The sequence below is a fragment of the Nesoenas mayeri genome (assembly GCF_963082525.1).
Source record: "Nesoenas mayeri genome assembly, chromosome: W".
In the NCBI taxonomy this organism is placed as follows: domain Eukaryota; kingdom Metazoa; phylum Chordata; class Aves; order Columbiformes; family Columbidae; genus Nesoenas; species Nesoenas mayeri.
Window position 1 is genome coordinate 2,100,210 of NC_137553.1, and position 26,440 is coordinate 2,126,649.

Genomic DNA, 26,440 nt, shown 5'->3' on the forward strand with positions numbered 1-26,440 from the left:
ACAAAGATCAAGGGATTCCTGTGTCCTCCCCTTGCCTGACTGAAGAAAGCAGGTCAAAGGAAAGGGATGAATGGAAGAAAGTCCACACATAGGGTGGCAGGAAAAACACCCCCCTACCCTCCCCACCTTCCCAGGTGCTGCTGTCCAACAGGCATGAGGCTCAGGATGTGGAATGCAGCAACTTGAGGAATAAGGGGAAATAGCAGTGAGTTCCTGCCCCAGGGCAGAAAGAGGAGGGTTCCTACTGTGACCACTCCAACCCTCCAGGTTCCCTTGCAAAGCAGGTATGAGGCCTTGTAAGTGGAACCAAACAACAACATTGAGGGAGGTGGTTCCATTAAGTTGGAGGTGCTACAGAGGATAAGTCACCCTGCACCCTCCAATAAAACAGTTCCCACAAAGAAAAAAAGGTGGGTTGTGGTTGTAGGAGATTCCCTTCTATAAGGGAACAGAATGTCCTATATGCAGGCCAGACCCACTTCTTAGGGAAGTCTGCTGTCTCCCTGGGGCCAGGGTCAAAGATGTAAAAAGGAAACTTCCTGCCCTGGTTAGGCCCTCAGACTACTATCCACTAATAATTTTTCAGGTAGGCAGTGATGAAAACTAAAGACAATCAAGAGAGACTTCAGGGCCTTGGGATGACTGGTCAAGGTATCAGGAGCACAAGTAGTGTTCTCCTCTGTCCCAACAGTTGCAGGGTACAACAAGGAAAGATACAGGAAGAGGCAGCAGATGAATACCTGGCTACAGGACTGGTGTCACTGGCAGAATTTTGGGTTTTTTGATCATGGGCCAGCTTATATGGCATCTGGCCTGCAAATGACAAATGGGATGCACTTGTCTCAAAAGGGGAAAAGGATCCTGGGGCAGGAGTTAGCAGGATGTATTGAGAGGGCTTTAAACTAGATTTGAAGGGGGAGGAAACCAGGTGTGGCAGAGGTAAAACCAAGGGTTACATGCCAGCATCTGAGGGTAGTGCTAATGAGGCCCTTGGGTCTGCCAACCCGGTGGAATAAATGGCTCAGCTGAAGTGCATCTATATGAATGCACACAGCATGGGCAACAAACAGGAAGAATTGGAAGCACTTGTGAGGCAGAGAAACTATGATTTAATTGACATCTCAGAAACATAGTGGGATGACTCTCATAACTGGAGCACTGCAGTGGATGGCTATAAACTCTTCAGAAGGGATAGGTGAAGAAGGAGAGGAGGTGGGGTAGCCATGTATGTTAGGGAGGGTTTTGATTGTCTGGAGCTTGAGGAGGATGATGATAGGGTTGAGTGGCTATGGGTGAGAATAAAGGGGAAGGGCAACAAGGCAGACATCCTGGTGGGGATCTCTTACAGACCACCCAACCAGGATGAAGAGGCAGACAAAATATTTTTCAGGCAGCTGGGAGAAGTCTCCTGATCACTAGCCCTTGTTCTTATGGGGGACATCAACCTACCAGATGTCTGCTGGAAATAAAACACAGCAGAGAGGAAGCAGTCTAGGAGGCTCCTGCAGTGCATGGAAGACAACTTCCTGACACAGCTGGTTAGTGAGCCAACTAGGGAAGGAGCCCCACTGGATCTCTTGTTTGTAAATAGAGAACGGTTCGTGGGCAACATGTTGGTTGGAGGTCACCTTAGGCATAGTGATCGTGAAATGATTGAGTTAGCTATCCTTGGAGGAGTTAGAAGGGTGGTTAGCAGAACTGCCACTTTGGACTTCCAAAAGGCAGACTTTGACCTCTTCAGAAGGCTGGTTGGCAGAGTCCCCTGGGAAGCAGTCCTGAAGGACAAAGGAGTCCAGGAAGTCTGATCTCCCTTCAAGAAGGTAATCTTAGAGGCTCAGGAGCAGACAGTCCCAGTGTGCTGGAAGGCAAGCCGGTGGGGAAGGAGGTCAATCTGGCTTAATAGAGAGCTGCGTCTGGAAATTAGGAATAAAAAGAGAATTTATGACCTTTGGAAGAAGGGGTGGGCCACTCAAGAGGAATACAAGAATTCTGTGAGGCTATGCAGGGAGAAAATCAAAAGGGCCAAAGCCCAACTAAAGCTGAGCCTGGCCACCGCTGTGAAAGGCAACAAGAAATGTTTCTATAAATTCGTTAGGTCGGGAGAGGTTCTCCTTCCCCTCTACTCTGCCTTGGTGAGACCACACCTGGAATACTGTGTCCAGTTCTGGGCCCCTCAGTTCAAGGAGGACAGGGAACTGCTGGAGAGAGTCCAGCACAGGGCAACAAAGATGATTAAAGGATGTTGCGGCTGAGATGGACAAATGACATAGACCAGTTTCTTCCAGGATGAAAATAGTAGATGCCATTTATTGCCACAAGTGCATTTTTATACAGTTTTACCAATTCATGTGTCTCTTCACTATTGGTTACAAGTTACAGCAGTAACATCTCATTGGCTATTTTTGCTATCATCAGTGTTACTCTTCTACTCCCTTCTCTCTCATGGGTACATCCTTAACATCTCCGGATACTCCTTTATTTCCATCTTTCTCATGGGTAGGCCTTAATATCTTCAAGGCTAATTTCTGTTCCCATGCCCTTCCTCAGGGAATCCAAGGACCCACCGTAGTCCCACAAAGGGAGTGGAACATCTCCCTTATGAGGAAAGGCTGGGGGAGCTCGGTCTCTTTAGCTTGAAGAAGAGGAGACTGAGGGGTGACCTTATTAATGTTTACAAATATATAAAGGGTGAGTGTCACTAGGATGGAGCCAGGCTCTTCTCAGTGACAACCAATAGTAGGACAAGGGGTAATGGGTTCAAACTGGAACACAAGAGGTTCCACTTAAATTTGAGAAGAAACTTCTTCTCAGTGAGGGTAGAAGAACACTGGAACAGGCTGCCCAGGGGGGTTGTGGAGTCTCCTACTCTGGAGACATTCAAAACCCGCCTGGACACATTCCTGTGTAACCTCATCTAGGTGTTTCTGATCCGGCAGGAGGATTGGACTAGATGATCTTTTGAGGTCCCTTCCAATCCCTAACATTCTGTGTTTCTGTGAACAAGAGGAGGGCTAAAGAGAATCTCCATCCCCTGATAGATGCAGAGGGAAACAAAGTGACAGATGAGGGAAAAGCTGAGGTACTAAAAGCTTTCTTTGCCTCAGTCTTTAATAGTCAGAACAGTTGTGCTCCAGGTACCCAGCCCCCTGAGCCAGAAGACAGGGATGGGGAGCAAGATGAAGCCCTAATAATTAAAGGGGAAATTGTTAGCGACCTGCTACACCACTTGGACACGCACAAGTCTATGGGGCCAGATGGGATACACCCAAGGGTGCCCCTCTTTGCAAATACAGAATCACAGAATGTTAGGAATTGGAAGGGATCTCGCAAGATCATCTAGTCCAATCCCCCTGCCAGAGCAGGAACACCTGGATGAGGTTACACACGAAGGCGTCCAGGTGGGTTTTGAATGTCTCCAGAGAAGGAGACTCCACAATCTCCCTGGGCAGCCTGTTCCAGTGCTCCGTCACCCTCACTGTGAAGAAGGTTCTTCTCAAATTTAAGTGGAACTACTTGTGTTCCAGTTTGAACCCATTACCCCTTGTCCTATCATTGGTTGTCACCAAGAAGAGCCTGGCTCTATCCTTGTGACACTCACCCTTTATATATATATAAACATGAATGAGGTCACTCCTCAGTCTCCTCCAAGCTAAAGAGCCCTGATATGCCTTGAGATGGCACCGAGGATAAGTCGTTCCATCACTTTCCCGGAGATGGAGGTGAGGCTGACCGGTCTATAGTTAACCGGGTCCCTCTTCCTGCCCTTTTTGAAGACTGGAGTGACATTTGCTTTCCTCCAGTCCTCAGGCACCTCTCCCGTTTCCCAAGACTTGGCAATGATGATAGAGAGTGACCTATCAATGACCTCAGCCAGCTCCCTCAGCACCCACAGGTGCATCCCATCTGGACCCATGGACTTATAGATGTCCAGATTGCTTAATTGCTCCCTAACCGAGTCCTCATCAGCTAAGGCAGACTTCTCCTTTGTCCTGACTTCCTCTGGGGCCTCAGGGGTACGGGACTCCTCAGGACAGCCTCCAGCAGTGTAGACCGAAACAAAGAAGGCATTCAGTAACTCTGCCTTCTCTGTACCTTCTGTCACCAGGGCACCCACCTCATTCATCAGTGGGCCTACATTGCCTCTGGTGTTAGTTTTATCTGCCATGTATTTGAAGAAGCTCTTTCTGTTGTCCCTGACCCCTCTTGCAAGGTTTAATTCTAAGGCGGCTTTAGCATTTCTTGTTGCTTCCCTACATCCTCCGACAACAGCCTTATATTCTTCCCAAGTGGCTAGCTCCTTCTTCCATGATCTGTAAACTCTCCTCTTCCACTTGAGTTTGCCCAGCAATTCCCTGTTTAACCAAGCATGTCTCCTGGCTCCCTTCCTTGACTTCCTATGTGTTGGGATTCTCTGATCTTGAGCTTGGTAGAAGCAGTCCCTGAATGCTAACCAACTATTTTGCGACCCTTTACCTTCAAGCAGCCTTGCCAATGGGATTTCCCCTAGCAATTGCTTGAAAAGGCCAAAGTTTGCCCTGCTGAAGTCCAGGGTTGCAATTCTGCTTGCTGTTCTGTTCCTGCCACACGAGATCCTGAACTCCACCATCTCGTGGTTGCTGCAGCAAGGCAGCCCTCAACCTTTACTGCTTCAACCAGATCCTCCTTGTTAGTGAGGATGAGATCCAGTAGCACTCCTCTCCTAGTTGGTTCATCCACCATTTGCATAAGGAAATTATCGTCGATGCACTGGAGGAACCTCCTGGACTGTGGCTGGCTGGCTGAGTAGTTCTTCCAGCAAACATCAGGGTAGTTAAAATCCCCCACCACAACCAGGGCCTCTAATTGTGAGGCTGATCTCAGCTGCCTGTAGAAGGCCTCATCAACTTCCTCACCCTTATCTGGTGGCCTGTAATAGACACCCACAATAGTATCACCCCTGCCATTCCCCTCTCACTTACAGGACATGCACAATTTTATCACTAACCTTGGCTGCTATAGCAATAAATCTAAACCTGGGCCTCTTTTGCGTACCATTGGTACCCTTATCAGCTCTGGAGCACAGTGTCTGAAAAAACATGCAACCAGCTTCAGAATAGTGCAGTTAATTAGAAGAACTTAGCTGAAAGGAAAAATCACTGAAAGAGAACTGATCTTGTTTTTAACAAAACCAGGACACTCAGTTAATTTTTTACCTTAAAAATCAAAGCGAGGGGTTTTTACACCAATCAACAGTAAAGGTCTGTATTACTAGTCACTCAAGCTCCACCTAAACGTAGAAAATAGTATAAAATACCCTAACAATAGAGGAAAGTTAGGGAAGACATCATCACTGAGAAGTCAAGGGAACAGCATAAGACGACTTCTGGGACCAGTCAACAGGCTGAGCCTATCTTCCTCTACACAGGAGGATGCTTTTGGGTAAGATTTTCACACTTATACCCATTGTTTCCCCAGGACACTTAGACTTCAACTCTTTTATTTGTAATCATATTAATAGTCATCTTAAAATTTATATTTATTTGGTACTAATACTTATTGCAACTAACATTTGTTTTGCAACTAAATTATATTTTGCAACTGAAGTGTGTATTTGCAGACAGTGTATTTTATCGATGGCAATCTAAAAGAACTTATACCTGTTGCTTTAATAAACCTCATTATTTGTGGATCTAATTGTGAGTATTTCTCATTGAATCTCATTGAATATGCTCAGACTTATAGTATATATTATACTATTCATGAATCTGTGCAAGTGCGTAAATTCAGTAGTTGCAACTGCCCCTGCGCTATCAGTGAATCCATAAATCTGTGTGAATTCAACGGTATGCCGGACTGGCTGTTGAGCATGATCGGACTTACAGTGCCAACTTGAGGTTATTTGATGTAATTTGGCATCACTCAGGGGTTCAGCCCAGCTGCACCTGGCTCCCAGGGAAATACTGAGGACAAGTTAGAACGCAAGGAGACTTAACTTCTGCTAAATAAATCCTCTTAATGCAACAGAAAAAATTGACGCAGCGAGCAGGGTTGCCATGGATAAACTGCTGCAAAAATACAAATGTGCCCCTTCCCAAGCTGAGAAGGCATGGCCTCCCGAGTTTTGGAAGGATGAAAAGAAACTGACAGAACACATTGAACCATTTTTAATTACACAGAAAGCTAAAGTGAGAAAAGGCAAAGGGGTTATCTGTGCAGTGTTAGGAGCCTGTCTGTCTTGTGCTCAACAAGAATCCCAAGAATCTCAAGTATCCTCTCCCCCCAGACAAATTGCAAATACTGAATTCCAGGCAATGGAGTCAGAAAATAAAATGCTGAAATCATCATTGGCTTCTGAAAAACAGACAGGGGAACAATTAGGAGCTCGTTGTTAAACTCATGAGTGAGAATAATTTTCTTAAAGATGAGACCGATTATCTGAAACAAATGCTTGGAAAAGTAAGCGTGCTGCTGCATAAAATGCCTCCCTCTGATTCAATCAGGCAGATTCGTAAATTAGTACACTGTGCAGACTGTGACACATGGAACAGTGATTTATGGTCTGATAGTGAGGAGAATGAGCTCACTGAAACCTTTAACTCCACCTCACAGCCAGTCTCATTATATCCTGTGATTAAAACTGAGATTGCTGTTAATGGAGAAGGAGGTTCACACTATGATGTGAACAATTCCTTGGTCTCCAGCAGAGTTAATGAAAATGCAAGAAAAATATTCATGGCGGCAAGAGGAATCTGAAATTGAATATGTGTGTTGAGTTTCTCTTGAGGGTGGGATAGAATTATGCTAAGTGAGGATGAAGCGGGGGGCTACTGAGGTCCGGGGTATTTCTGACTGCTACCACCAAGAGATAACAATTACTCCTTAACTGCAAGAGCAGCATATTGGGCAGGAGGCGTAGATTCCCAGGAGAGGTGAGCCTCTAGAAATCAAAACAGACAGCTTCTCCAATTTGGCAGTGTCAGTTCAGAAAGCCATGTGTTCAAGCTTTATATGAACAGCAGGAGTTTAGGAAATCCCTGATGCTGGTCCCCATCAACCTGGCATGATTAACCCCTCTCATTCGTGGCCTCCCTGATAGCCTTAAGATGTTTGTAGCGAATACCCAGGATCGCATCCAGGACCACATACAAGCCGCCCACGGCACTTGTGGTCATAAATGAGATAGAGGCAGAGATCAAGGCATATATCAAAACAGAGACTGAGACACTCACATTCCTACTTGGGGCGAATTTGTACAAGACATAGTTAAATATGAGCACTGGATGGGCTGGATTAATTCAGCCAGCAGAAAGCCTGCTGATAACACTCAGTACATTTGTCAGATTCACACTCCCAACTGCCCCTCTGATGGGAGACCTAAATTTGACAGAGGGCAAAATGATTTGTTCTGTAAGGCATTAGAGTTAGGGGTACCTCGACGAGTTTTACAAGGCATGCACAATAATAACCTCCAATCATTAGTCCAGTCTCTGAATAGGAAAAATAACTCAGCTGGAGAGAATCGTCCAGTTGGAAACTCCCCTGCCTCTACAGGAACTGTGCCTTCTGCACCAGAGCTCAGTCTGAGTGACTCAGCAGCATCCCATCAAAAAAAATTCATTGCCCAGTGGGAGAAGTGAGCCACTCCACTCCGTACATGCTTGCAGTTCAGTGGCTCTCTGGTAAAGGCTCCAAACCTACCATCGCAATTCCTATTGGACCCAAAAAAGTTTTAGTGGACTTTCTTATTGATACTGGGGCACAAATGTCAGTAATTTACAAACAAACAGTGGCATCTCTTGGCAGGATTCCTACTCAACGTAAAGTTAAATATATGGGAATTAGTGGAGAAGTTCACAAGTGTCCCACTACCAAGATAACAATCTGGCTGCCTGGGGAACAGCGATTAACTCATGCTGAAATTTTAATTGGTACAGCTAACACCAATATCTTAGGCTTTGATCTATTATGCGGATGCATATGGAGACTTCCTGACAGAACTATATGGAGTTTTGCAGGAAATGAGCAGGACTTTGGCATAATGAAATTGAACTTTCTAGAAACAGTTATTCCCTTGGCAGCTTCTAAAGTAACTAATGTGCATCAATACCCTCTGCCAGGAGCTGCGATTATAGGGTTAATGGGTGAGGGTTAGAGATAAGGTAATGGTAAGGTTTAGGATTAGAGTTAAGGTTACATTTAGGGTCATGGTTAGGGGTTTGGGATAGAGACATGCTAAGTTTTAGGGTTAGGGGTTAGAGTTTATGGTCATTACAGTTAGGGTTAGGGGTTGGGTTTAAGGTTAGAGATAAGGTAGGATTAAGGGCTAGGCTTATGGTTATGGTTATGGTTAGTGCTAGGCTTTAGGAGTTAGAGTTAGGGGTTAGGGTTATCAGGTTAGAGTTTGAGAAAATGTAAGGGTAAGCATTAATGTTAGGATTAGGGATTTGGGATAGAGATAAGGCTTAGGGTTGGGGTTAGGGATTAGAGGTTAACGTTTGGTGTTAGGGTTACGCTTAGGGGTTTTGGTTAGAGAAAACGTAAGGGTTAGGGCTAGGCTTGTGGTTAAGGGATAGGTTTATAGTTAGGGGTTATGGGTGATGGGTTAGGGTTAGAGATAAGGGTCAGTGTTAGGGTTAGGGATATGGGTTTAGGTTAAAGATAAGGTAAGGATTACAGTAAGAGGTAGGGTTACAGTTAGAGTTAGATTCATTACAGTTAGAGTTATGATTATGGTTATGGGTTAGGGTTACTGGTTAACTTCAGGGGTTAGGTTTAGGTGTTAGGGTCAGTGTGGCAGTTGTACATCCCCTCATGAGATCTGAAGCCTTCACTAGAGCAGTTGATGGCTCTTTAGCACCTTTTGTGCCCCACTGTGCCGGTCCTCACATATACACCTAGGATGGTGCTGACAGTCACGTCCTCCCCCACTGGGGTCAGAGTGACTTCATCTCCACCCATCTAGGGGGGCAGGAAGGATGGGACCCTCAACAAAGGAGGTGCCCAGAGAAGCTGAGAAGCTTCTGGACCATGTTGTAATGACCACAGCCAGATCTGACCAGGCTATAAAACGGGGTCCCCATTGAAGACCCCCTTCAAATGGTCTTCTTGGAACAGTGGGACTGTGAACTGGAGCCCTCTCCTTAGATTGGGACGCTGTCTAAGGAGACTTCCCGGGGTTGAGTGTGCCTTACCTCCTTGTTTGGGTGAGTGGTTGTTTTTGTCTGCTGGATATATCCTTGAGTGAGTCCTTGCCTAACCCAGGCAAGTGATTATTTCTTGTGGGTACCCTTGAGTGAGAGGCCTCTAGTTTTGTTTCTTGTATGCGTGCACACTGTAGGTTCTCTTATGTTCTTATATTGCCGTACCCCAATAATCTCCTCAACTGATATCTGCACCTGTATTTTATGTTGTCATAGTGCTAAATAATTGTACAAACCCTGTTTCTAGTAGATTTATTTGCTATACTTTTCCGGCTAGAATAAAGTCTGTTTTGGAACTTGTTGTTGCCTAAATTGACTTTTGGGGTGCCTCCCTGACAGTCAGTATTAGGGGTTAGGTTTTGGGGTAAGCATTAGGTGTTATGGTTAGGAGTTATGGTTAGGGTTAACAGGTTAGGGTTAGAGATAAGGTAAGGGTTAGAGTCATTACTGTTAGGGTTTGTGCTAGGGGTAAAGATTAGGGGTTAGAGATTAGTGTTAGGGTTATCCTTAGGGGTTTTGGTTAGAGGTAAGGTTAGGGTTAGGGCTAGGTGCGAGCAGCGGAGGAACAAGCTGAGACGACTCAATATGAGTGATAAAGCATAGTTCGATTTATTAACGATAACAGCACATATTTATACAGGTTACACTAATTATGCTTACTAGTCACTTACTAATTGGCTTAAGCTCTAATGATTACATTTGCGTGGTCCTCCTACTTGCGGTTAGCTAGCTATGCAAGTTCCTTGTTCTTTCAGCTCTCACTTCTTCAAAGTTGTTTATGAAACTTGTCAAGGTCACAGTGCCCTTGCCGTTTCTCTTAAGATCAGCAATTTCTGCTGGGGCCTAGTTATGCTAAGCTCCTGAGTCATGTCAAGCTACCAACTTATCTCTATCAGAACAAGCTCTGATCGTACAATTGTTCCATGGATTCATGTCCATTATCTTTGAGCCCTTTCCTGACAGCTAGGGTTATGGTTAGGGGTTAGCTTTAGTGTGAGGGGTTATGGATGACATTTAAGAGTTAAGATGAAAGGTTAGGTTAACCTACAGTTAGGTTAAGGGTTACAAATTAGGGTTAGGTTTGGGGTTAGAGTTAGGGATTAGCTTTAGGGTTACAGGTTAGGGTTGGGATTAGGGTTAGGGTTTTGGTTTAGGGATTAGCATTAGGATTAGGTTTAAGGGTTAAGATGAAGGGTTAGGGCTAGGTTAGTGTTAAGATTAGAGATTAGGGTTAGGTTTAGGGATTAGCTTTAGGCCTTGGATTATGGGTCTGGGATTAGGGATTAGAATTAAGTTTACTGGTTTGGGTTACGGTTAGGGTTTTGATTATGGTTAGAGTCAATGATAGGGTTAGGGATAGTTTTAGGGGTTTGTCAGGGTTAGGGCTTTGGGTTTGGGTTAGGGTTAGATAAGCATTGGGGTTGTTAGATTAGGGTTAGTGGTTGGGGGCAGAGTTGGAAATATGGTTTGGGGTTAGGTTTAGAGTAAGGGTTAGGATTAGAGTTAAGGTTATGGGTTGGTGGTAAGGGTTAGGGGTAGTGTTAGAGATAATATAAGGGTTAGGGTTAAGGCTTGCAGGTGAGGCTTAAGGGTTAAACTGAAGGGTTAGTCTTAGGGATTTGGGTTAGAGATAATGTAATGGTTACAGTTAAGGTTAGGGGTTACGTTTAGGGTTAGAATTAGGGTCATTTTAGGGGTTTTAGGGTTAGTGGTTAAGGTTATGGGTTGAGGATAGGGTTAGACTTAAAAGTTTAGGTGAAAGGTTACGTTGAAGTTTAGAGTTAGGGGTTAGTGTTACGGTTAGGAGGTTAGTGTTATGGTTAGGGGTTAGGGTTAGGTTTAGGGTTAGGCATTAGGAGTTATGGTTAGGGGTTAGGGTTAGAGTCAGGGATTAGGGATAAGGTTAGAGATAAGGTTAGGGTTAGCATTAAGGGTTATGGTTTAGGAGTAGGTGTTTAGTTTTTTTTAGCAGTTAGGTGTAAGAGTTAGGGTTAGTGGTTAGGGTTAGGGTTTGATTAGGGTTAGGATTATGGGTTTGGGCAAGGAGTTACTATTAGGTTTAGGGTAAGTGTTAGGGTTAGAGATATGTTAAGGATTAGGGGGTTGGGTTATGTTTTGAGTTACAGTTACTGTTAGGAGTTAGGATTAGGGTTACAGTTAGAGGGTACGTTTAGGGGTTAGGCTTATCCTTAAGATTTAAGATGAAGGTTTAGAGGTTAGGGTTCATGTTAGAGTTAGGGGTTAGCATTAAAGTTACAGTTAGGGGTTAGGGTTAGTCTTAAGAGTTAGGATGAAAGGTTAGGTGTTAGGGTTTTTGGTTAGGGCTAGGGTTAGGCTTAATCATAGGGTTTAGCGTAAGGTGTTACAGTTAGGGTTAAATTTAGGGTTAGGGTTTAGGGGTTTGTGTTAGGGTTAGGCTTAGTGTTAGAGATAAGGTAAGGGTTAGGGGATAGGGTTAGTGGTTACGGTTTGGTTTAGTCATTTGGTTTGGTCATTAAAGTTAGGGTTAGGGGTTAGGGTTCTGCAGTAGGGTTAGTGTTAGAGATAAGGTAAAGATTAGGGTTGGGTTTAAGGTTAGGGGTTTGGGGTTAGGCTTAGGGTTACAGTTAGTATTAGGTTTAGAGGGTAAAAGTTAGGTTTAGGGTTAGGTTAGGGTTAAAGTTAGGGGTTAGTGGTAAGAGTTAGGGTTAGCGTCAGAGTTAGGGGTTTAGGGTTAAGGTTTGGTTTAGGGATAAGCGTTAGATTTAGGGCTAGAGTTAGGTTTAGTTTTAGGATTAGGATTCAGTTTAGGATTAGTGTTTGGGCTTTGGGTTATGGTTAGGGATTTCACTTAGGATTAGAATCAGGGATCAGGATTAGGGTAGGGTTGGGTTGGTGTTTAGGGTTACATTAGGTTTAGGGTTACTATTAAGTTTGGGGTTCAGTTTAGGCTTAGGTTTCTTTTGGGGGCTAGGGTTAGGTTTAGGATTAGCGTTTGTGGTTTTGTTAGCAAAAAGGACACATAACCACGGACGTAGTTATATGCGGTGCTTTTATTCCAGTGCTGGGAAACCAGGGGTTCGCACCCAAAGCTGGCTTCGACCACTGATTTGAACTCTACTACATTTATACAGTTTGGTTACATACATATTCATTAGAGTTACAACGTGAATACTGCATATTCATTAGGTTACACAATTATTTCACAATATCAGTTGCAACACCTTGGAACTACCCTAAGCATGCGCAGTGTCCTCTGGTGGTCGTTTTGGGGGTCTTCAGGATGAAGTAAGTAGTCTTCATCACTAGTGTACTTTTCACCTTTCATCACAGCACATGCGCACTCTTCACAAAATTATATAAATTCTTGGATGATAGTAAATGTACCTTCTCAGCACATCCTATCTTCTCGAGATAAGATAAGTACTAACTTTTAGTTCTCTAAAATATGAAACTCATATACAACCTGCATAGTTTTTAAGATAAGGTAAGAATCTTGGATACAGTTTACGAAGCAAAATGCAGCTAACTATAACAGTTTGGGTTAGGGTCAGGACTTTGGATTACAGTTAGGTTTAATATTAGAGTTAGATTTTATGTAAGGGTTTGGGCTTGTCACTAATGGATTTTTTTCACATGGCTTTGATTTAGCAGCAATTTAGGACTTAATAATACTTGTCCGTAGAGTACAAGATTAGGTTATAAAATTACAGCACTTAATCATCAGGCAATTTAAAAGAATGATTCAATGTAATTTTTTGCAATAAATCAAACTAGTCACTTAATTAAAAAATCATAAATAGCAAGGTTCCCACTAAACTTACAGTAGAGCTTTCTGTCCTGGTTTTGGTTTAAACAAGACCAATTATCTTTTAGTGAATTTTTCTTTCATCTAAGTTCTTTTAAGTAACTGCATTTCTCTGAAGTTGGCTGCATGTTTTTCAGATAGTGTTCACTCTAGAGCTAATAACGTCCTATGTTTTCAGCTTTACTGAGCTAACAGTAGGAATGGTATGCACGAAAGGCCCATATTTGCATTTTATTGCTATAGCAGCCAAGACCTCTTATGTCCCATAAGTGAAGGGTCGTAAAAGGGTTGTACTTGCAGGGAGGGGCAGACAGAACAGGTGACCCAAATTGACCCACAAGGTATTCCATGCCATCCATGTCATACACATTTTAAAGCTGGGAGATCACGAGGGTCTCGCTTTCTTGGTCTATGGCCAGCATCTGAAGAGGACCCTGCCTGTTCACCTGCCTACAATCCTGATCCTGGTTCCAGCCTGTGCATTTCTGAATCCAGCTCCTTTCTACTGCTGAGTCCAGCCCAGGACTCCCTGGTGTCTGCTCTGCAGCCACTGGTGTGATGCCATCCCCTGCAGCAGGCAGCTTTCCACAGCCTCTACGCTACTTCAGGAAATTCAATATTGGTTTAGTATATTTTGCACTATTTCTCTCATTATTAATATTTATTAATAAAGCTTTTTGTAAGGAATGTTTAATTAAGAACTGTTGTTTTTACATAACTGAGGACCTGGCGCCTGACCCCAGCAGGGGGGAAGGACAGAGAGACATCGGACTATGAATCCTTAATGTAAAACACAGTCTCTTCCCAGAATATATACTGATACCTGTATATACCTGTATTTACAAGTTAATTTAGGGGGAAGTGTAGCCAAAGTACCAGGAACCCATATTGATAAGGGGAGGGTAGTCTGTAAACCCTGAAGTACCCAACCAATGGGGAACAGGGGAAGGAAATTGCAGCCGGGATTTTGGGGGGGATATAAGCGGGGCCTTTTTGCCCTATTAGGTGTGCCTACCTTTAGGTAGAACACCCAGTCTTGCAAAATTGTTATTAAAATATGCTTTGCTGAGAGATCCTGCCTGGGCCTATTATATTTACAAAATAATTGTTTCCTACATTTTTAACTTTCCAACTTGTAAATCTCTCTCCCTTTTCCTCCTTTTCCCTTTCCTGGGGGGGGCGGGGGGCTTTAATAGAGAGCATCTGCCACACTTTATTGTTGCCCTGCAATAAATGGTAACACTTTCTTAACAAAAGCATACATACACACACACGCACACACACAGAAAGTGTAGATTAAAACACACACACGCACACACACAGAAAGTGTAGATTAAAACACACACACACACACACACACACACAGAAAGTGTAGACTAAAACACACACACACAGACAGACAAATCAGTTCTAACATGAAATTACACACACACAGGGGTTCTCCTACGATTAAAATTTCTCTTTTTGTGAGTTTTATAAATTACTCACTTTATGTGTTGGCATTCATCAGTGAACAATTGTCAAACTCTGCTAAGCTAGGCCTTTGGATCTTTGCAAAATCGTCAGTAGACGATCCTTGTATCTTTGCAAAATTATCTCTGAGAGGCATCCCAGTCAGGGGGAGATACTGGTCACAGCCTGCTGTGATCCAGGAGAGCTCAAAGGGTCTCACTTCAGGATCGTTATTTATAGAACCACAAGATGATTGACTTTGGTCAGTATTTTTCCATTCTGGCCACAACTCATACCAGGCTCACCTGTCACTTCCCAGATTGGTCAATTATTCAGTTTGTAGGAGTTTCAGGTGTAATCAGGGGACACCCGATTGTCCCATCTCACTCTCTGATCAAGACAAGAACGATGTTGGCCTGCCTTGTGATCACCAAGCAAGGAGTTCCTAATTGTCCCAACTCACTGCACCCTTTGATCAAGACAAGAACATTTGTCCCCTAGGCAGGAACATAATGTTTGTCCTGGTTTTGTTAAAAAACAAGTTTCTCTTTTAGTGAATTTTCCTGTCAGCTAAAGCCTTCATATTAGCTGCATTTTCTTGGAGAACCAGATACATATTTTGGTAAACATAGTAATGGAATGCAAACTTATTGATAAGCACAGATGGACATCTCGAGAGAGGGGCAACAAGAAACAAGTGACCAAGAAACTGACCAATGGAGTATAACATTCCATTCACATGAATGCTTCATATAAAAGTGGGAGATCACGAGGATCTTGTCCCTTTTCCCTTCTGCTTATGGCTGACATTAGGAGAGGACCTTGCTAGTCGTCCCTGTGAACTGAGGCCTAGTGAGAGACTGAATCCAGCTCCGGTTGGCTGCAGAGTCCAATCCAGGACTTTGGGTGCTGGCTCTGCAGTTGCTGAGACTTTCAAGATTGGTTTTGTATATTTTGTATTATTTTCTCTATTCTTATTAGTAGCATTAGTAAAACATTTTTAATTTTTCCAACTCTTCTCTCTCTGTCCTTCTTTCCCTCCCGATCGCCTGTCCTTAGGGGGAAGGGAGGGAAGAGGAGGTTAACAATACATCTGCCAGGGTTTTATTGTCACCCCGCAATCTAAACCCTCAACAATGTTGTTTAATGATCACTGCATGAGGAATGCCAGTTCATTTCTACTCACTGCACTCATGATCAAAGTGAGAACACTTGTAACCAAGGTGAGAACACAATGTCGACTTGTCTTGAAATCACCAGGTGGCCCTGGAAGGAGCGGGGAGGGGAAGGGTCTGTACCACCACATTCCACCACGTGACTAAAATCAATCCGCCGCTCCACAGAGTGGTGGTGTGGTCACCTCTTGCCTCTGTGCCTATAAATAGATGATGCCATATTCCAATTATAGTCTGAGGGAAATTTTTCACATGTGGTTAACATGGATATATATATAAAGAAAGAGATATATGTTATTCTATCAAATGCAGTTCAACAGTATTGTATACACAGGGAGGTTTTGTAATTTGGTTAGCCGTTCTCCAAACTTTGACATATAAAACAAAGTTTAACAACAAACATAGTATAACATGAGTCAGTAAAATCAGAATGGGGTGTAGGATCAGATTCAATGCTCCAGTTGCTCTTGGAAACCATCCAAACAGTATTTCCCACCATTGATGTTCTCCATCTTTCTTCACTCTTTCTAAGACATTATGTATCATCTCTTCTCCATCATGATGAACAGTGATTAGGGTTTTGTCCATTGTTCTGAATTCATTTTAGCAATTGTTTCAGGCCATCATGTTGCAAGTTTTCTCACCAATGTGCGATGCATTCCAATAGGGGCAAGCAATATATCTTGGTACAATGTAAAGTTAGATTGTGGCAGTTGGTTGGTGGTGACGGGAGCTGAATAGTTAAAATCGCATCCCATAATTTTGGTAAAATGACAAATGCAGATATTTGAGTGATTATATGTTTCTACGGTGGTGTTGTCTGTAAATATAGAATCACAAAGATTTCTCATGCAAACATAACAATTTCAGAGGTTTCATCAGGATGTATTTCAAAATGACATGCATTTCATTCAGTGTCAAGACAAATGTCTTGGGCCTTAATGGTATTACTTTCACAAATAAATCCTTGTTGTTCCCATATGACACATGTATCAACATCAAGAGTTTGGGCCCATACTCTGTGTTCTAACGGACAGAGTACAGTTCGATGGCAATTTAAACCCAGCACAATTATTTGGTATATGGTGTATACTGAAGCATCATGTATTGTCAAAACAAAAGCTGTGGCTTTAATGTTGGTAGACTTATGTGTAAAATTGACCAGATGCCACCAGGATTGGAATTCCCTTTCAAATTCAGTTGTGTCATCCCAGATTACCTTCTGAATTTCAGTGGGTAAGGTGCCTTCTTCACCTTCCCTTATAATTGCTGCCACAGTAGATTGTCCCCACAGTTGAGCCTGAATACAACTGAGACATTAATTTGAGCTGCACCTAGCACATTCACAATTGTTTGGTGGTCATTCTCATTAATTCTTTCCCATTGGGGTAATATATCAGATAAGAGCAATTGGTTGGTTCCTAATGCTGATAGAGAAGATTGCAATGGATGATCCTACTTGTGCAAGCCATTTGTTGCTGAACTTATTTAGTTCGCTAAAACTTCATACTGTTCAGCACTCCTAATCCTGTTCCTAAGATACCAATAACATCTGTCCTTGATCGTTTAGGAGAGGTGAGGGTTCACCAGTGTAACTATGCTAGCCAACCCGTTTAAGATTTGCTCAGGAATGGTGAGCATGTGGGTTTTATTGCAGAGATATTAATCTACATTGATAGTTCCATTCATTTGAGGGACCATGATGGATTAAACAGCACTCATTGTTGGCCTGTGTATTTAATAGCCGAAGGTCCAATTTTAGAAATTTGTGGAGATAGAGTTTCTGTCTTTCACAATCAGGGCAGATGTGTGAATAAACGTGATAAAAGGACTGGTAAATGTTGTTACACTGGGCTCAATGTTGTCTATTTTGCAACAAAATGATAGTCCCATGTTTTTGTGAGCCTGGAGGCAGACTACAAAAACAGGTTGCACTAAGGTGAAATTGTATCAGCAGTCTAATTTTTCAGAGGCACAAATAATTTTGTATTTATTTTCATTGGGTCTGCTGAACTATTCCTCTGAGTTGCTCTCTCATGGATAGACCCACTGACCATTCAGCATCCTATTTTAATTTCTTCCCCTGCTGTTTGTTCCCTGAGGTAGGGGAACTTCACCATAGGTTTTCTCTTCATACCAGCTCCACTCATTCTTATTTTAGAATATACTTTAATTCCATGTATGACTATGGTGGCAATATTTAAATTTTTGTTACTGGACTATGTTCCCATACTCCCGGTTTATTTAATATGAGCTTGAGACCATAGCCACTCTCTAGCATTTCGTGACCAAAAGTTAGAAGGAACAACATCGTCAGGGTCTGGATTAACATGAATGCAATTTTTTCATCTGCCATTCTGTGGGGTTCTGTAAGGGAAAACAAAAACTTGTTTCAGTAGGGAAGTCTGAACAGGCTACCCTAAAAAAAGGAAAAAAACATTGTGCACTGATTCTGTGTTTTACACCACTGTTATAAGTAGCTTACCAGGCATGTGAACCACGAGGTTTAGTTAGGGCCATGGATACTGTTCCAATCTGTGGTAAATCTACCATGGCAGGTTGTCCTGGTTGTAATGGCATGGGATGTTTTATTTCACCAGGAGGTGGAGTGCTAAGCTCAGTTTTTGCAAAGAATGCTTGGCTCACGGGACTGCCAGTGGGCCCATACTGATTATTCAATTGGTAAAGCACTTTGGACTGATGAGTAACCTGCTGGGCCTTGTGTGGCTTAAGACTCTCAATAAGCCATTAGCTCTTTCTGCCATCCCATTTGACTGGGTATAGTATGGGGATGCAGAATACCTACTGAATTCCTTCTTGTTTTGCCCATTCTTGCACTTCCTTACATGAGAAGTGCGAGCCATTATCACTTTTGATGACAGCAGGAGTAGGTAAACTTGAGAACCAAGACAATAGCTCTCATACTGTATTTTTTCCATCAGCCCAACATAATCAATTTGCCATGTACACCATAAAGTTTTTCCTTCAGTGATATGTAGAGGTGGTGCTTTAGCAGGATGATCTGTTTGTAATTTCAATTTACATTGGGGGAATTCTGTAACAATAGTTTCCTGTTTAGGGACCAACTCCTCCTCTGTGCAGCAAAGCGCCTGTATGGGAATATGGAAATATAGTGGAAGAATGGCGAGGAGGTTGGTTAAATGTAAATACGCTCAAGTGACTTGCAACTCTCTGTAGAAAAAGCACGTATATCACACTAATTGTTTTACTGACCTGGTATGCTTGATGAGTAGAACCTCTGTGTTAGATAACATAGGCCTGTGAGAAACATTATCATTGTGCCTGAGATTCCTGCTTTCTTTTGAGAAAGAACGAGAGGCTGTGCCTGCTTGAAGACTTGAAATACAGGTGAGCGCAGGCAGCCCGGTGATCTTCTTACCAGGGCTGAACTGCTGCAGCACCTGCATCCCCGCTTTTGTTACCTCTGCATGGGAGCTTAGGTGCGACTTTGGAGATCCCCCAGTAGAGAGGTAACTAAAATAAAACTTGCTCTTTGCAAATGCATTTGTGGCCTCTGGCTCTTCTTGCAGCATGCCTGCACTTGTGCACACAGTGCCTCTTTACCTGTATGACCTAATTTTTGATGCAGCCATTCTCCCAACCTATACCATTTGGGATCTAAGGAGTGTTCTATTTTTATTTTTCTATTTTTAGTCAATTCATCTACCTTTTGATTCCACTTTGTAGCTGATTGGTCATCCTTAGCATGAGCTTTCACCCATCCCATCTTGACAGGTGTTTTCCTGTTAATGTTAAGTAATAGTTGCCAATCTTGACTTCTCCAAACTGGAGATCTATTTACTTCCCAATTTAGGGTTTCCCATTAACAAAGCCATTGTGTTGCAACTGCCCATATGGCATAAGAGTCAACATAAATAACCTTTACTCTGTTTTGTGCTGTTAAAACAACTGCTTTTAATTCTTCTGCTAGGGTTAAGGTTAGGGTTGGTGTTGGAGTTTAGGGTAAAGGTTGGGGGTTATGGTTAAGGTTAGGATTAGGTTTCAGTTTCGGTTAGAGTTTGGATTTGGATTTGGGTTTGCATCCAGGTTAGGATTTGGGTTCAGGTTAGGGTTAGGGTTAGGGTTCAGGTTAAGGTTAGGGTAAGGGTTCAGCTTCAGGTTAGGGTTAGGTTTTGAGTTTGAGTTGCAGTTAGAATTCGGGCTTGGGTTAGGGTTTAGGTCAGGCTTAGTATTAAGGAAGTTTCTTTTCCCCATGTTTCCTGTAGCAGAGCCTCAGGCATGGATTCCAGAAATTCTTCTTAAACAAATAAATTATTTGCAAGGTACAGCATAGAGCAACGTGAGCTCGGTGCCTCCTGAAGAGGGTCCTTCAGCAAAAAAAAACTTGGTAAATTATACCCCCACTATCCCAGCCTCCCACCCACTGTGCGTCACTCTGGACCAATTGCAAAAAGGTCTTCCTGTCGCGGTTAAGACGGACAAACGACATGGACCAAGTTCTTTCAAGATGAAAGTAATAGATGCCATTTATTGCTACAAGTGCGTTTTTATACAATTCTGCCAGTTCATGTGTCTTTTCACTATTGGTTACAAGTTACAGCACTAACATCTCATTGGTTAATTTTTCTATCATCCATGTTATTCTTCTATCCCCTTCTCTCTCACGGGTACATCTCTCCTCTCTCCGGATACTCCTTTACTCCCATCCTTCTCAAGGGTAAATCTTAATATCTCAAGGCTGATCTCTACTCTCATATTTTCTGTCAAGGATTCCACAGACCCGCTGCAGTTTCCCACATCTTCCCTTTCTTCATTCGATCTCTTCATTTTTGTCAGGCAGGCCATCAAAGTCCTGACCTTCAGTTGCTATTTTCCACATGCAGCTGTAAAAAAGTAAGTTCTTGGTAAACAAAAACATTGTTCTATTTTGTCTTATTTTAGATGTCATTCTGTTCCTTTACTTATCTCCAGGGACACAGCTCCCCTTATCTTCTAGCTTGAAGACTCTGAGGCCTTTTTTTCTTAACAAGGCAGAGTGTTCAAAAGTTCACAGCTTGCAAAAGTTATGCTATGCAAACTTACTTATGCTAAGTGAATTCTAGATAAGCATTTTCTAAATAAGTTCCATAAGAAGCAGTTCACCCAATAAGCTAAGGCAGTCTATTCCCTAAGAGTTAGGGTTTGGGGTAGGGTTAGGGTTACAGTTAGGGTCACAATTAGGATTAGTGTTAGGGTTAAGGTTTGGGTTAGGGTTCCTGTTAGGGTTAGGTTTTGGATTAAGGTTAGCTTTCAGATTTGAGTTTGGCCTATGATTCAGGTTAGCGTTTGGGTTAGAACTCACCTTAGCATTATTTTGTAGTCCTCCTCTGCAGAATTTAACTTGCTTCCTCATAGGCACTGTGCAGCAAAAGCTCCAGGGTTTCCAGTGCTCAACCCAGCTTGACCTGAGCCAGATCAGGAGTTTCTACCCTGTGCAGCAAGAATTTCAGAAACTTAAGACAAAGCTTTTTATTGCTGCTGTTATGCTCATACATATATTGGTGTAAGAGATATTTGTAGTTTGCAAGGAAAAAAATGCCTTGCTGATTTGAGAAATCTAAAACTGACCTAAAGAGAATCCAGTGATCTGGAGGGTACATCCATACCAACCACATGGCCCATGGACTGAGCTGCAGGACAGGGAAACTCCTGATGTGTTCAAAGTAAGTGCTTTCCATCTGGTTTTGTTCCAAGTGGCTGTTTGGCTGACTTTTGTTTTAAAAACAAAATAGCATGTGGAATTCAGCCTAGGAGCCTTGAGAGAGAGAACGAGAAGACGACAGCATGTCTTCCCAAGGGCAACTGCTTGGTGCTGTGAAGGATGACCTTCTGTAGCAGTGTCAGCGTAGCTTACAGATGATGCAAAACTGAGAGGATCTCCCAAGTCAGTGCTGCAAGAACATGGCAGTTCGATGAGCTTATTACAGCTCTTTTTTTTAATATCACTATTCTTCAGACAATAAGAGAGTTTTGGTTTCCATTAATGTTATCTGCAGGAGGAGATAACCATAGCAACCACTGCTGCTTTGCAGTTCTTTGCAAAATAAGTCTGTGACATGAGAAGAAAGATTTGGAAGGCTTTTTTACTGCCTTCCAGATGATTTTGCACATTCAAATAAAAGAAACAATCTGGGTTACTGAGATTCAATCAATCTTTCTTCCCCTCCCCCCCCAAGACATTTGGAAAATGAATTGCATTTGGAAAAATAATTGTATATATGGGGACATCTGGGAGTTGAGGGGGTATGGATGTGAGATTTCAAGTAACCAAGTGACCATGGCAGTAGTGAGAGATACTGTATTGTTCTGTTGCATTTAGGATATTCTGAAAATCAATCTAGCAGTGAGTTTCCAGGTTATATAAAAGACACAACAGATCATGGAAACATCACTGAAATCAGTTGGAGTCTTTTTCTATTAGAGCAGTAGAAACTGCTAGCCTTATTCTAGCACTTAGCCATCATCACGCCACATCAGTTTCTGTAGGGCTTCAGCGTATTTTTCAGTGTTGTCCTTTAGCATAGTTTGCTTTCCTGATCTAAGATGCCAGAGAGATTCCCTGTGTAATGCTTCTGCTGATATAGGTAAGTGATGTTAACACCGATTACATAGATAAAATGAAGCATCATTCTGTGTAGCAAAGCTTTCAGTATGTGATTTGTTTGAAGTGCTGCTTCAGAGAGCAGAGAGAAATGCCATGTTTCTTTTGATACATCAAGAGTATGGTGTGTAAGGGCCATCCCCAACAGTCATGCCAACTTTTCTCAAGTTCAGATTTTCTGTAGCAATCAGAATTTAAAGCAAGTAGAAAATGTCATTGTTCCTCTGTCAATGATGGTGCTGTTTATAATCTGTCTCGCTGTGCACATTGCCTTATTACAATACAATTCCTTCCTCTGCTCCTTCCTGGCTGCCAAAATTTGCTGGAACAAGCTTATACAAGACAGCATAGCCATTACAGCCAGAAATGCCATGCCATTCCATCCGATTCAAGTGGTTTGTTTTCATCTGGCTATTAGGAGCAACAATACTATGTCTATGGATTTCTTGAGTTGTAGGTAAAGCTAATTGAAATCATTCAGGTTGAGTTGAAGTATGAGGGATGTTAGATTTCATAAAAGCATGAGGTAGTTGAATTTTTCATCTTGCAACAAATAAAAGATGGGAGGAGGAAATATGATCCCCCAGAACAAATAGAAAGCTAATTCCCACCCCAAAGCATATTTTAGAATATCCCCAGAAGATGGAATAGTTTTACTTTTTTTTCTGGTTTGAATTCTTTTCATTCCAGTGTAAGGACTTCTATGTGAAGTTACTTTAATGGTTTGTTTATTTATTGGCTTTATTGTTTTTTTTTTTCATTCCCTTCACAGAACAGACACATCTGCACAAATCTGTGCAGCAAACAGAGCTATATGTCATCAGTGTGACATTGATATATTTTTTCTTATTTTAGTATGTGCAACTAAAGTAATCAATTTGTACTGAGTTACAAATGCATAAGCTGAAGTATACATTCTCATCCCAAAGTCGGATTAATGTATACTAGTTTGATGTTTATGGTGCGTGTGAGTTTATCTCTTCCCCCTCTGTGTAGGCTGGTATGTATATACACACACATGATCCTAAACAATATATTTTTTTTTCTCCAGAAACAGAGTTACATTTAATTTGATTGGTTTTGTTTCCCCTTTAGCTTAGTAAAGTTGGAAGAAGAATTTGAAAAGAAATTCATCATCCGTCCTCAATAAAATCCTGCTGCCTTTGACAGGAAAAATTCAGCTGTTCCAAGGAAAAAGAGAAAGGTTGGAAGCAGCTCATCTGAACAACCAAAATCCAACAAAGGTGGATTACCATGTGCAATACATTCTTAAGCAATGACAATGCTACAACAAGCTCAGCAATTTATACTTTCTTACTTTACTGTTATATGTGAAAAGTATGAAGTCAAAGAAAACATTTTTCTTGCACTAAAGTTAGTTGGTTCTCACCTGGGCTAGTTTTCAGGCTGTACTCTTGACTCCTGATTTTTATGCTGAGTTGAACTGGTTAGAGTTTGTACATGAAATGCATTCCTCATAGCAAGCAAATTTATCAAAAACGTGATTATTTGTGAGGTAAGTGAATTTGACAAGTTTTCCCAGGAGAAAATGGGGGGGGGATAAATGGCAGATATTCAAAAGGTTACATTTTGTCATTTTTCAAAATGTAGTTTTATGGCAGTTAGCATTTCACTGTAATTTTAGGCTCTGTAAATTAAGACATAAGATACCAGAGATGTCTGAATGAAACATTTGGATTTTTCTTTTCATTAGGATTTAAACTCTCTGTCATAATTTTGGAGCAAAAATGTCCTGACATGATAAAAAAAAAGGTTAGAGGACAGGAAAAATAATTCTATACCCAGCTCTGTTGCTGAGGCTCTTGGAAGGAGAAACTTGTGACACATTTGCCTGTTTTATATACAAACCACCTGTGACACGGGTGGTAGAGAAGTGAGAATATGGTAGGGAAAAATACTTTTAGACTGTGGGAGAAATACTGATGCATACATACTGTACAGAAGCATCACAGAATGAAGGAATGATGTACCAGTAATTCTAAAAGACAAAAGGATGCTCAAAAGAATCTTCATAGTTCACAATGTGAAGCTGGTTTCCTTTTCTGTTACTATGGCATTTCCACTGACTGACGGGTTTTCAGATCTAAGCCAGGTAACCCTGGATTAGACCACCACCTTTTGAATGGTTCACGAATAATCACTTTACAATATGCAGGACTGAGCAGCTGTTCTTTACTAGCGCATGCCAACTTTGGTATTGATTTTTTTGTATTTATATAATTAGATGTGGAACAGCCATTTTTGTAAAATTAGACTTGTGCTAATACCAAGTGATTCCTGACTCCAAATGCCTTTTGTTGTTTTATGGTATGTATTTGACACAGTATGATAATACGGAACTTAGTTAAGCAACATCTGTTAGGAACAAGATCTCATCTACTGTGATCTGGCAGCTGAAGTTGTAATGGCAGCCCCTTGGATTTATTGCTACAGTATTTACCTGTTCAAGAGTCTATGTCTAAAAATTTTTCAGAGAATGGCACCTCAAGTCAGGTATCCTAGAACTGCATTCAGCTTTTGGCTAGGTTCATACTCAAGAGCTTAATTTTTATCCTTGTTTGCATCACTTAAACAGCAGTCAGGTTACAAGCCTGATATAAGTAGTTCTGGCAGAGCCCTGCAGAGGAGTCCATGGACCCTTTCCCTCTAGCTGGCAATAAGAGCTCTTCAAAATAAGCCAGCTGACTGCACTGAAGCAGATGGTAAACAGCCACCGGAACTTTTCCATCAACTGAGCTGTGGGGTTGCAACAACACTAAGCACTTCACTAAAGCTTTCATTTTGGAAAGGCAAAGAGAGGAATGCATAGTATGCTTTTATTTGGGAAAGGGATTGTCTACAATTTTGTTTTGTCTGTGGCCTCTAGGACCAGAAATACAGCATTAGTTTAAAATGGATGCTTCTTTGTGGCATTCCTCTTGGTCTCAGCTCATTTTTTTTTTTTTTTTTTTTGGCTCAGTTTGAAGCACTCAGATGCCTGGAGATTGCATGCCACAATGTTGCAAAGATTGTGCATCTTCTTCCTGAGACAGAAATACACAGACTAATCTGTTTGTCCTCATTTTCTTATGATAATGAAGTGTTCTCTATTTTTTTTTTATTTACCTTTAAAATAAGGAATTTTGTGAGAGCAGAGGGAGTATATGCCCAGAAATGTAGAGGAAATGGAGTTATCATTCGTTATGTATGGTGAGTTCATTTTCTTGCCTGCTGCTTCCCCAAGCAGCTCCTGTTGGCCCCACTGAGTATTCCCAGGAAGAAATCCCTACTGCCTTCAGTGAGCACAGTGGACGAGCAGGGGATTAGCAGGTGGTTAAATCCTGTGGCAACTGCTGTAGTGCTAGGAAAAGGAAGAGCAAAGTAGCATATATCCAATAGCAAAAGGCAAGCAGGAGGAGTGATTTGATGCTTGTGGATGGCTATATAACAATAGCAAATAAGCATAAACAGTAGTTTTCAGCTTTCTATAGGAAAGGGTCTCCTGCCTAACAGGAAGTCTTTTAGGCTGGTTAGTTTTTAGAATAATGGATTTTCTCTGGAGTCAATGTTGACAAGTGGCTTTTGTTCAAAATCTCAGATTAAACACATATTCAAGTTCTACAATCAAAACATAGCAATAGTTAACCTCCACTGTAGTCTGAAAGTCTTCACTATATCCTCTGAGTGTCACTGACAGAGGCATTTGCAACCTAGTGAAATTTGTATTTGCTCAAAACATAGTCCAAACCTATGACAGCTTAAGAGTGCCTGTGTGGTTAATGAGAAGAAACTAAAATAACCAAACCCACTTGAGATTGCTCCAGAATATCTCAGAAAGGGACCCTTGTCAAATGCTCACAACTGCTTAAAAGTCAATCACTACCTAATGTAGTGGAAGAATTCAAGGGAGCAGTTTTAGCAGACTCTGGGGAAAACAATATCTCCATGCTGAAAATGATTTATCACTCCAGTTAATCATTCCTTCTCTATATGTTTATGAAAGCACATGCAACATTACTGTATTGCTAACTAAAAAGCTCTTGACAAGGTACCTTTGGAGAGGAACACCCAGATCTGAAAAAAGAGACCATCTTTCCATTGCAAGTCTTACCAGAAGTTTCAACTTTCCTTCTTTTCAGAATATTTTCTACTTACTTCTGTTAAAAAGGAAGCCTGATCAAGTATTTTGAACCTTCATGCTCCATATGCCACTTTTTTTTTTTAC